This window comes from Gracilinanus agilis, chromosome X, assembly GCF_016433145.1.
Source record: "Gracilinanus agilis isolate LMUSP501 chromosome X, AgileGrace, whole genome shotgun sequence".
NCBI lineage: Eukaryota > Metazoa > Chordata > Mammalia > Didelphimorphia > Didelphidae > Gracilinanus > Gracilinanus agilis.
In genome coordinates this window covers 64,013,150-64,021,305 of record NC_058136.1, presented here as the reverse complement: position 1 = coordinate 64,021,305, position 8,156 = coordinate 64,013,150, and the positions used below count along the sequence as shown (strand labels likewise).

General features: G+C 37.1%; 1 pseudogene; it reads left to right on the top strand.

Annotated features, from left to right (window-relative positions):
• The first annotated feature begins 544 nt into the window (after positions 1-544).
• Positions 545-1,137, top strand: LOC123253354 (annotated as a pseudogene).
• Positions 1,138-8,156: the final 7,019 nt, after the last annotated feature.

Genomic DNA, 8,156 nt, shown 5'->3' with positions numbered 1-8,156 from the left:
TAGAACAGAGAAAAATAGATGGGAGAACTAGAACACATAGAATAGATGGATAGATAGAACAGATAATAAAACACATAGAACAGAAAGAACACATAGATGAATAAATAGAAGAGATAGAATAGAACAGATAGAACACAAAGAATGCATAGATGGACAGAACACATAAATAGCAAATATGGGCCAAATAGAATGCAGAACAGCAAAAAGACATAGAATAGAAAGATGGATAGATAGAACAGATAGATAAAACACACAGAATTAATAGAACCCAAAGAACACATAGAATACATAAATACAAAAATACATAAATGGAAGAGATAGAACATATAGAATATATGGATAATTGACAGAATACAGAGACCAGAGAGAACACATAGAACATATGGAATCAATGGATGAAAAATCAAAGAGATAAAACACATAGAATAGATAGAGGGAGAAATGCATCATACAGAGCACACGGAATAAATAGATGGATACATCAAGCTTCCCGAAAGCCTTTGCTCTTCCTCTTCCCTTGAGCCGTCCTAGGTGATCATTCAAAATGGTGAGGTATTCTCTTGATCCAGAGAACCCCACAAAGTCATGCAGTCAAGGGGCTCAAATCTCCGGGTCCACTTCAGGAACACCCGTGAAACAGCCCAAGCTATCAAGGGCATACATATTGGAAAAGCTACCAAATATTTGAAAGATGTCACATTGGAGAAACTGCATTCCTTTCCGTCGATACAATGGGGGAGTTGGCAGGTGTGCCCAGGCTAAGCAGTGGGGTTGGACACAAGGTCGTTGGCCCAAAAAGAGTGCTGAATTCTTGCTTCATATGCTTAAAAATGCAGAGAGTAATGCAGAACTTAAGGGTTTGGATGTGGATTCTCTTGTCATTGAGCATATCCAGGTTAACAAAGCTCCCAAAATGCGAAGACAGACTTACAGGGCTCATGGGCGAATCAACCCATACATGAGTTCCCCTTGCCATATTGAGATGATACTTACTGAAAAGGAGAAGATTGTTCCTAAACCAGAAGAAGAGGTTGCTCAAAAGAAAAAGATATCCCAAAAGAAACTGAAGAAACAAAAACTTATGGCACGGGAGTAAATGTGACATTATTAAGCAAATAAAAGCAAAATGAAATAACAAAAAAATATAGATGGATAGGTAGAACATAGAGACCAGAGAGAACACAGAGAATAGATGAGTGGATAGATAGAACTCATAGAGTAGAGAGATGGATAACTAGAACAAATAGATAGAACATATATATTAGAACACATAGAAGAGATGGAAAAAATAAATGGAAGAATATAGGACACATGGAATAGTTGGAAAGATAGAACAGATGGATAAAACACATAAAGCAAACAGAACACAAAGAATACATAGATGGATAGAATACATAAATAGAAAATATAGATCAGATTGAGTACAGATCAGCGAAAAGACATGGAATAGAAAGATGGATAGAGAGAACACTTACAGTAGATAGATGGATAACTAGAACAAATAGAACACAGATATTAGACAGAACACATAGAAAAGATAGAAAAATATATGGAAGAGATAAAACACATAGAATAGATGGATTGATAGAGCAGATAGATAAAACATATAGGCCAGATAGAACATATAGCTGGATAAATCAAAAAGATAAAATACAAAGAATAGATAGATGGATAGAAAGAACACAGAAATAGAAAATATATATCAAATAGAACACAGAAGTGATAAAAATATGTAATAGAAGGATAGATAGAGCAGATAGAATAGATGGATACATAGAATACATAGATAAGGAGCAGAGTCAAGATGGCGGCTTAATAGCAGCAAAAGCTGGAACCACTTTGAGAATCCTTCCAAATCAACCTTAAAATAGCACCTCAAAACTACTGAAGTCAAAGATCCTACAACTATATGAAGTGAGGGGAATTTTCTGAGGAAGACAACTTGAAAAGTAAGCAGAGAGAGTTGATTTTCACAGAATAAGGGGTTCCCAGAATGAAAACTGCTCACAGAGGAGTGCTAGGGGGACCACAACCCCTCTACTGCACAAAGATCTGAGCCTAGGAATAGGCCAATTTTGGGATCCTGGGACCCTGCTTGAGTCAACAGCAGAGTACCCCCTCACCCACCCCTTGAAGTCTCAAGCACTGGCACTAGCCTTCAATGAGGCCTGCGGTGAAGCCCTTAGCCACAAGGCAAACATAGCTCGTGGTGCAGAACCAGGAGAACCTTATATCCAGAAACTGATACACTGTGGTACAATTGAATGTAATGGACTTCTCTACTAGCAGCAATGCAATGATCCAGGACAACTCTGAGGGACTTGTGAGAAAGAACACTATCCAAATTCAGAGGAAGAATTCTGGGAGTAGAAACACAAGAAAAACAACTGCGTGATCACATGGATTGATGGGGATATGATTGGAGATATTGATTCTAAATGAGCACCCTAGTGCAAATATCAATAATATGGAAATAGATCTTGATCAGTGACACATGTAAAACCCAGTGGAATTGCATCTTGGCTATGGGAAGGGGTGGGAGGAGGGGAGGGAAAGAACATGAATCTTGTAACCATGTAAAAATATTCTAAATTAATTAATTAAATAAAATTTCCAAATACCAAAAAAAAAAATAGCCCATGGTGCTTTAAGTCCTACAAGCCATCAGCAGAAGAGACAGAATCAGCCATTTTCAGAACTCCCAGTCTATAGGCAAAAAAGGCCTGGGAAAATGAGCAAATGGAAAAAATCTAACCACAGAAAATTTGTTCTCTTTCTAGTTTTTTAAGTTGCACGCCCAATTCATTGACCTCTGACCTCTCTGATTTGTTGATATACATACTCAGGGTTATAAATTTTCCCCTGAGTGCTGCTTTGGCTGCATCCCATGGATTTTGATATGATGTTGCCTCATTGTCATTCTCTTCAATCAAATTATTGTTTCTATGATTTTTTTTTCCTTTAACCAACCAATTTTGGAGAATAATATTATTTAATTTCCAATTAATTTTTTATTTGCCTCTCCATGTACCCTTACTAATTATTAGTTTTATTTCATTATGATCTGAAAAGGTTGCATTTATTATTTCTGCTTTTTTACATTTGTTTGCAATGTTTCTATGCCCTAGTACATGGTCAATCATTGTGAATGTACCATGTGCTACGAAAAGGTGTATTCCTTTTCATCCCTATTTATTTTTCTCCATATATCTATTAACTCTAATGTTTCGAAGATTTCATTCACATCTCTTACCTCTTTCTTATTTATTTTTTGGTTGATTTATCTAGATCTGATAGAGGAAGGTTCAGGTTTCCCACTAGTATAGTGTTACTATCTGTTTCTTTCTTAAGCTCCAATAGTTTCTCCTATAAAAATCTGGATGCTATACCATTTGGTGCATACATGTTGAGTACTGTTAGTTCCTCATTGTCCATACTACCTTTTATCAGGATGTCATTCCCTTCCCTATCTCTTTTAATCAGATCTATATTTACCTTGGCTTTGTCAGATATCATGATTGTGACTCCTGCCTTTTTTTTCTCAGTCAATGTCCAATAAATTTGGCTCCAGCCTCTTACCTTTACCCTGTGTGTGTCTACCTGCCTCATGTGTGCTTCTTGTAGACAACATATGGTAGGATTTTGGTTTCTGATCCATTCTGCTATTTGCTTCCATTTTATGAGTGAGGTCATCCCATTCATATTCAGAGTTATGATTACCACCTGTGCATTCCCCATCATTCAGATTTCCTCTTTTAGTCCTGCCCTTTCTTCTTTCGCTATTTCCTTCTACACCAATGTTTTTTTTAAACCCTTGTACTTCGGTGTATTGTCTCATAGGTGGAAGATTGGTAAGGGTGGGCAATGGGGGTCAAGTGACCTGCCCAGGGTCACACAGCTGGGAAGTGGCTGAGGCCGGGTTTGAACCTAAGACCTCCTGTCTCTAGGCCTGACTCTCACTCCACTGAGCTACCCAGCTGCCCCCATACACCAATGTTTTGCTTTTAATATGTCCCCCTATTTCCCACACTTATTTTACTTCCCTTCCCACCTGTTCCCTTCTTATTCCCCTCTTATTTTTTAAGGTCTATTAAATTCAATCCCGTCTCCCTTTCCCTTCCTTTTGATACTCTCCACCCCACTGCCCCCTCCTTGGTTTTTCCCTCTCAACTTCTCTGTAGGTTAACATAGAATTCTATACCCCAATGGATCTAACTGCTCTTCCCTCTCAGAATTGACTCTATTGAGAGTAAGGTTTAAGTATTACCTATTACCATTGTCTTCCTCTCCTTCTTATAATAGTATTCTTCCCCTCCCACTCCCATGTCCCTCTTAATTTGGTATAATTAATCCTATTTTTCTTCTTCCTTCAAGTTTCCCTTGGCATCATCTTCTATCTTCCCCTCTTTTTTACATATCATCTTAATTCACTTAGTACCTCAACATCTACCTATGCATAATTCTTCTACTTACTATGACAGTGAAAACAATTTTGAGAGTTACAAATATCCTTTTTCCATATAGGACTATAAACTATTTGACCTTACTGAAGCCCTTAAAATTTTTTCCCCTCTTTCTTGTTTACCTTTTCATATTTCTCTTCAATTTTCTATTTGGACATCAAATTTTCCGTTTAGTTCTGGTTTTTTCTTTAGGAATGCTTGGGAATCTTCTATTTTGTTCAATGACCATACTTTCCCCTGGAAATATATAGTCAGTTTTTATGGGTAGGTGATCCTTGGTTGAAGACCCAATTATCTTGCCTTCCTGAATATCATATTCCAAGCCTAGTGGCCATTTAGTGTGGAGGCTGCCAGGTCTTGTGTAATCCTGACTGGGGTGGCTCCTTGATATATAATTGTCTCTTTCTGGCTTCTTGCAATATTTTCTCCTTGGCTTGGAAGCTCTTGAATTTGGCAATTACATTCCTAGGGGTTGTCTTTTGAGGATTTAATGTAAAGGGTGATCTATGGACTCTTTTAATGTCTACTTTGCCCTCTTGTTCAAGAATATTAGGGCATTTTTCTTGGATAATTTCTTGTAATATGATGTCAAGGCTTCTATTTTTTCCAGGTTTTTCAGGTAGACTAATGATTCTCAAATTGTCTCTCCTAGATTCTAGGTCAGTTGTCTTTTCAATGAGATATTCCATGTTTCCTTCTAATTTGTCATTCTTTTGGCTTAGCTTTATTAATTTTTGCTGTCTTATGAGATCATTAGCTTCTGCTTGCTCAATTCTAGTCTTTAAAGAGTGGTTTTCAGCTATGATCTTTTGATTTTCCTTTTTGGTTTGATCTATCCTGCTTTTCATGGCTTCCAGCAGGTTAATTCTGGTCTCCAATTTGCTTATTACTTCATGTGACTTCTGAGCTTCTTTGTCCAAGTGGGAGATTCTGTCTTTTAAACTGTTATTTTCTTTTTGAATTGCTTTCATTTTTATTTTCCACCTTTCCCCCATTTTCTTCTTTCTTTCTTACTTGGTTCTTGAACTCCTTTTTGAGTTCCGCAAGAGCCTGTGCCCAATTTCCATTTTGGGGGGAAAGTTTGGATGTTTTTGTATTCTGCTGTTTTTCTCCAAAGAAGTTATCCAATGTCATAGGCTTTTTCTGTTGCATCCTATTTCTTTTGGTACTTGTAGATTGTAGTTCCTGAGTGTTGATAGCCATTACTGTGTTAGTCTTTTTCTCTCTGTATTCTCTTACTTTCCCAGCCAGAAGTCTGAGTGAGGAGGTCAGGCAGCTCTTGGTGTAGTGAGCTACAAAGCATTTTTCCCTGAAGCTATTTTTCCAGTCTCCACAATGTCTGCTGTGGGCAGCCTATTTCTGCCCTATCTCTACTCCCATGCTCCAGTCTTGGGTCCCAAGTCTTGCTGCCAAAACCTTGCACTGCCCTCAAGAGTGAGTCTGTTGTGCCCTCAGCCAGTACCCAAGAATTTAGAGATTGCCCTGGCCCTCCCTCTGACTCTGGCATGGTAGGTGGTGTGGGGGAGGGGTGATCACCTCGTGCTTTGGTAGGTATAATTTTTTCTCCTTATAGTGTGGAAATGCCCAAACCCTGCCTATCTTCAAGGCTATGCCCCTTGGCAGAACCCCTTCACTCATCTGATTTTATTTTAAACCCTTGTACTTTGGTGTATTGTCTCATAGGTGGAAGATTGGTAAGGGTGGGCAATGGGGGTCAAGTGACTTGCCCAGGGTCACACAGCTGGGAAGTGGCTGAGGCCGGGTTTGAACCTAGGACCTCCTGTCTCTAGGCCTGACTCTCACTCCACTGAGCTACCCAGCTGCCCCTCACTCATCTGATTTTGATTTTTTTCCTTTTGAGATGCTTTATATTGGTTGGTTGTAAGGAGTGGAAGCCCCTTCCTTCTACTCTGTAGCCATCTTAGGCTGGAAGTCCCCTGAAATTTTAGAGAAGTTAGATTTAGTAGCTATCTGGAGAAAATTGAATGGGATTTAAAAAAAAGAATATATCTTCTTCCCAGCAGCACATGGTACATACACAAAAATTAACCATGTACTAGGGCAGAAAAACTTCACAACCAAATGCAGAAAAGCAGAAATAGTAAATGCAACTTTTTCAGATCATAATGCAATAAAAATTATAATCAATAAGGGTTCATGGAAAGGCCAATTAAAAATTAATTGGAAACTAAAGAATATAACTTCAAAATAGTTCAGTCAATGAATAAATCATAGAAATCTCTGACTTCATTGAAGAGAATAACTATGAGGAAATAACATATCAAAAATATATCAAAGCAGTACTTAGGGGGAAATTTTTATCCCTGAATTCTTATGTCAATAGAGAAAAAGCAGGTAAAAAAATTGGGCATGCAACTAAAAAACTGGAAAAAGAACACATTAAAAATCTCCAATTAAAGACTAATTAGAATCCTAAGAATCAAAGTTTCAGGATATAAAATAAAACCACATAAATAATCAGAATTTTTGTATATATCCAACAAAATCCAGTGGCAAGAGTTAGAAAGAGAAATTCCATTTAAAAACACTCTAGATGACATAAAATACTTAGAGATCTATTTGCCAAGACAAACACAGGAATTATATAAACACAATTACAAAACATTTTTCATGCAAATAAAGTTAGATTGAAATAATTGGAAAAACATTCATTCATTCATTGCTCATGGGTAGGCCAAGCTAATATAATAAAAATGACAGTTCTACCTAAATTAATTTACTTATTTAGTGCCATACCTATCAAACTTCCCAAAAACTATTTTGTAGAACTAGAAAAAAATAACAACAAAATTCATCTTGAAGAACAAAAGGTCAAAAATATCAAAGGAACTAATGAAAAAAAAGGTGAAGAATGGTAACCAGGTGGTACCAGATTTTAAGCTATACTATAAAGGAGTAATCATCAAAACAATCTGGTACTGGCTAAGAAACAGAAAAGTACATAAATAGAATAGAATGGGGATAAATGAACTCAGCAATCTAGTGTTTGATAAACCCAAATATCATAGTTTTGGGGATAAGAACTCACTCTTTGACAAAAACTTCTGGGAAAACAGTATGGCACAAATTAGGTATAGATCCACATCTCACACCCTATAATAAGATAAGGTCAAAATGGATATCTGATTTAGACATAAGCGAGTGATATTATAAATAAATTGAGGGAACATAGAATAGTTTACCTGTCAGATGTATGGAGAAGGGAAGAATTTATGACCAAACAAGAGACAGAGAACATCATAAGATGTAAAATGAATAATTTTGATTTTATTAAATTAAAAAGGTTTTGTACAAACAGAATCAATGAAACCAAGATTAGAAGGGAAATAAACTGGGAAAACATTTTATAACAAATTTCTCTGATAAAGGCCTCGTTTCTCAGATATGCAGAAAACTAATTCAAATTTATAAAAATACAAGCCATTCTCCAATTGACAAATGGTCAAAGGTTGTGTAGAGACAGTTTTCAGATGAAAAATCAAATCAATCAATAATCATAAGAAAAGGTGTTCTAAATCCCTCTTGATTAGAGAAATGCAAATAAAAACAACTTTGAGGGGGGGCAGCTGGGTAGCTCAGGGGGGCAGCTGGGTAGCTCAGTGGAGTGAGAGTCAGGCCTAGAGACAGGAGGTCCTAGGTTCAAACCCGGCCTCAGCCACTTCCCAACTGTGT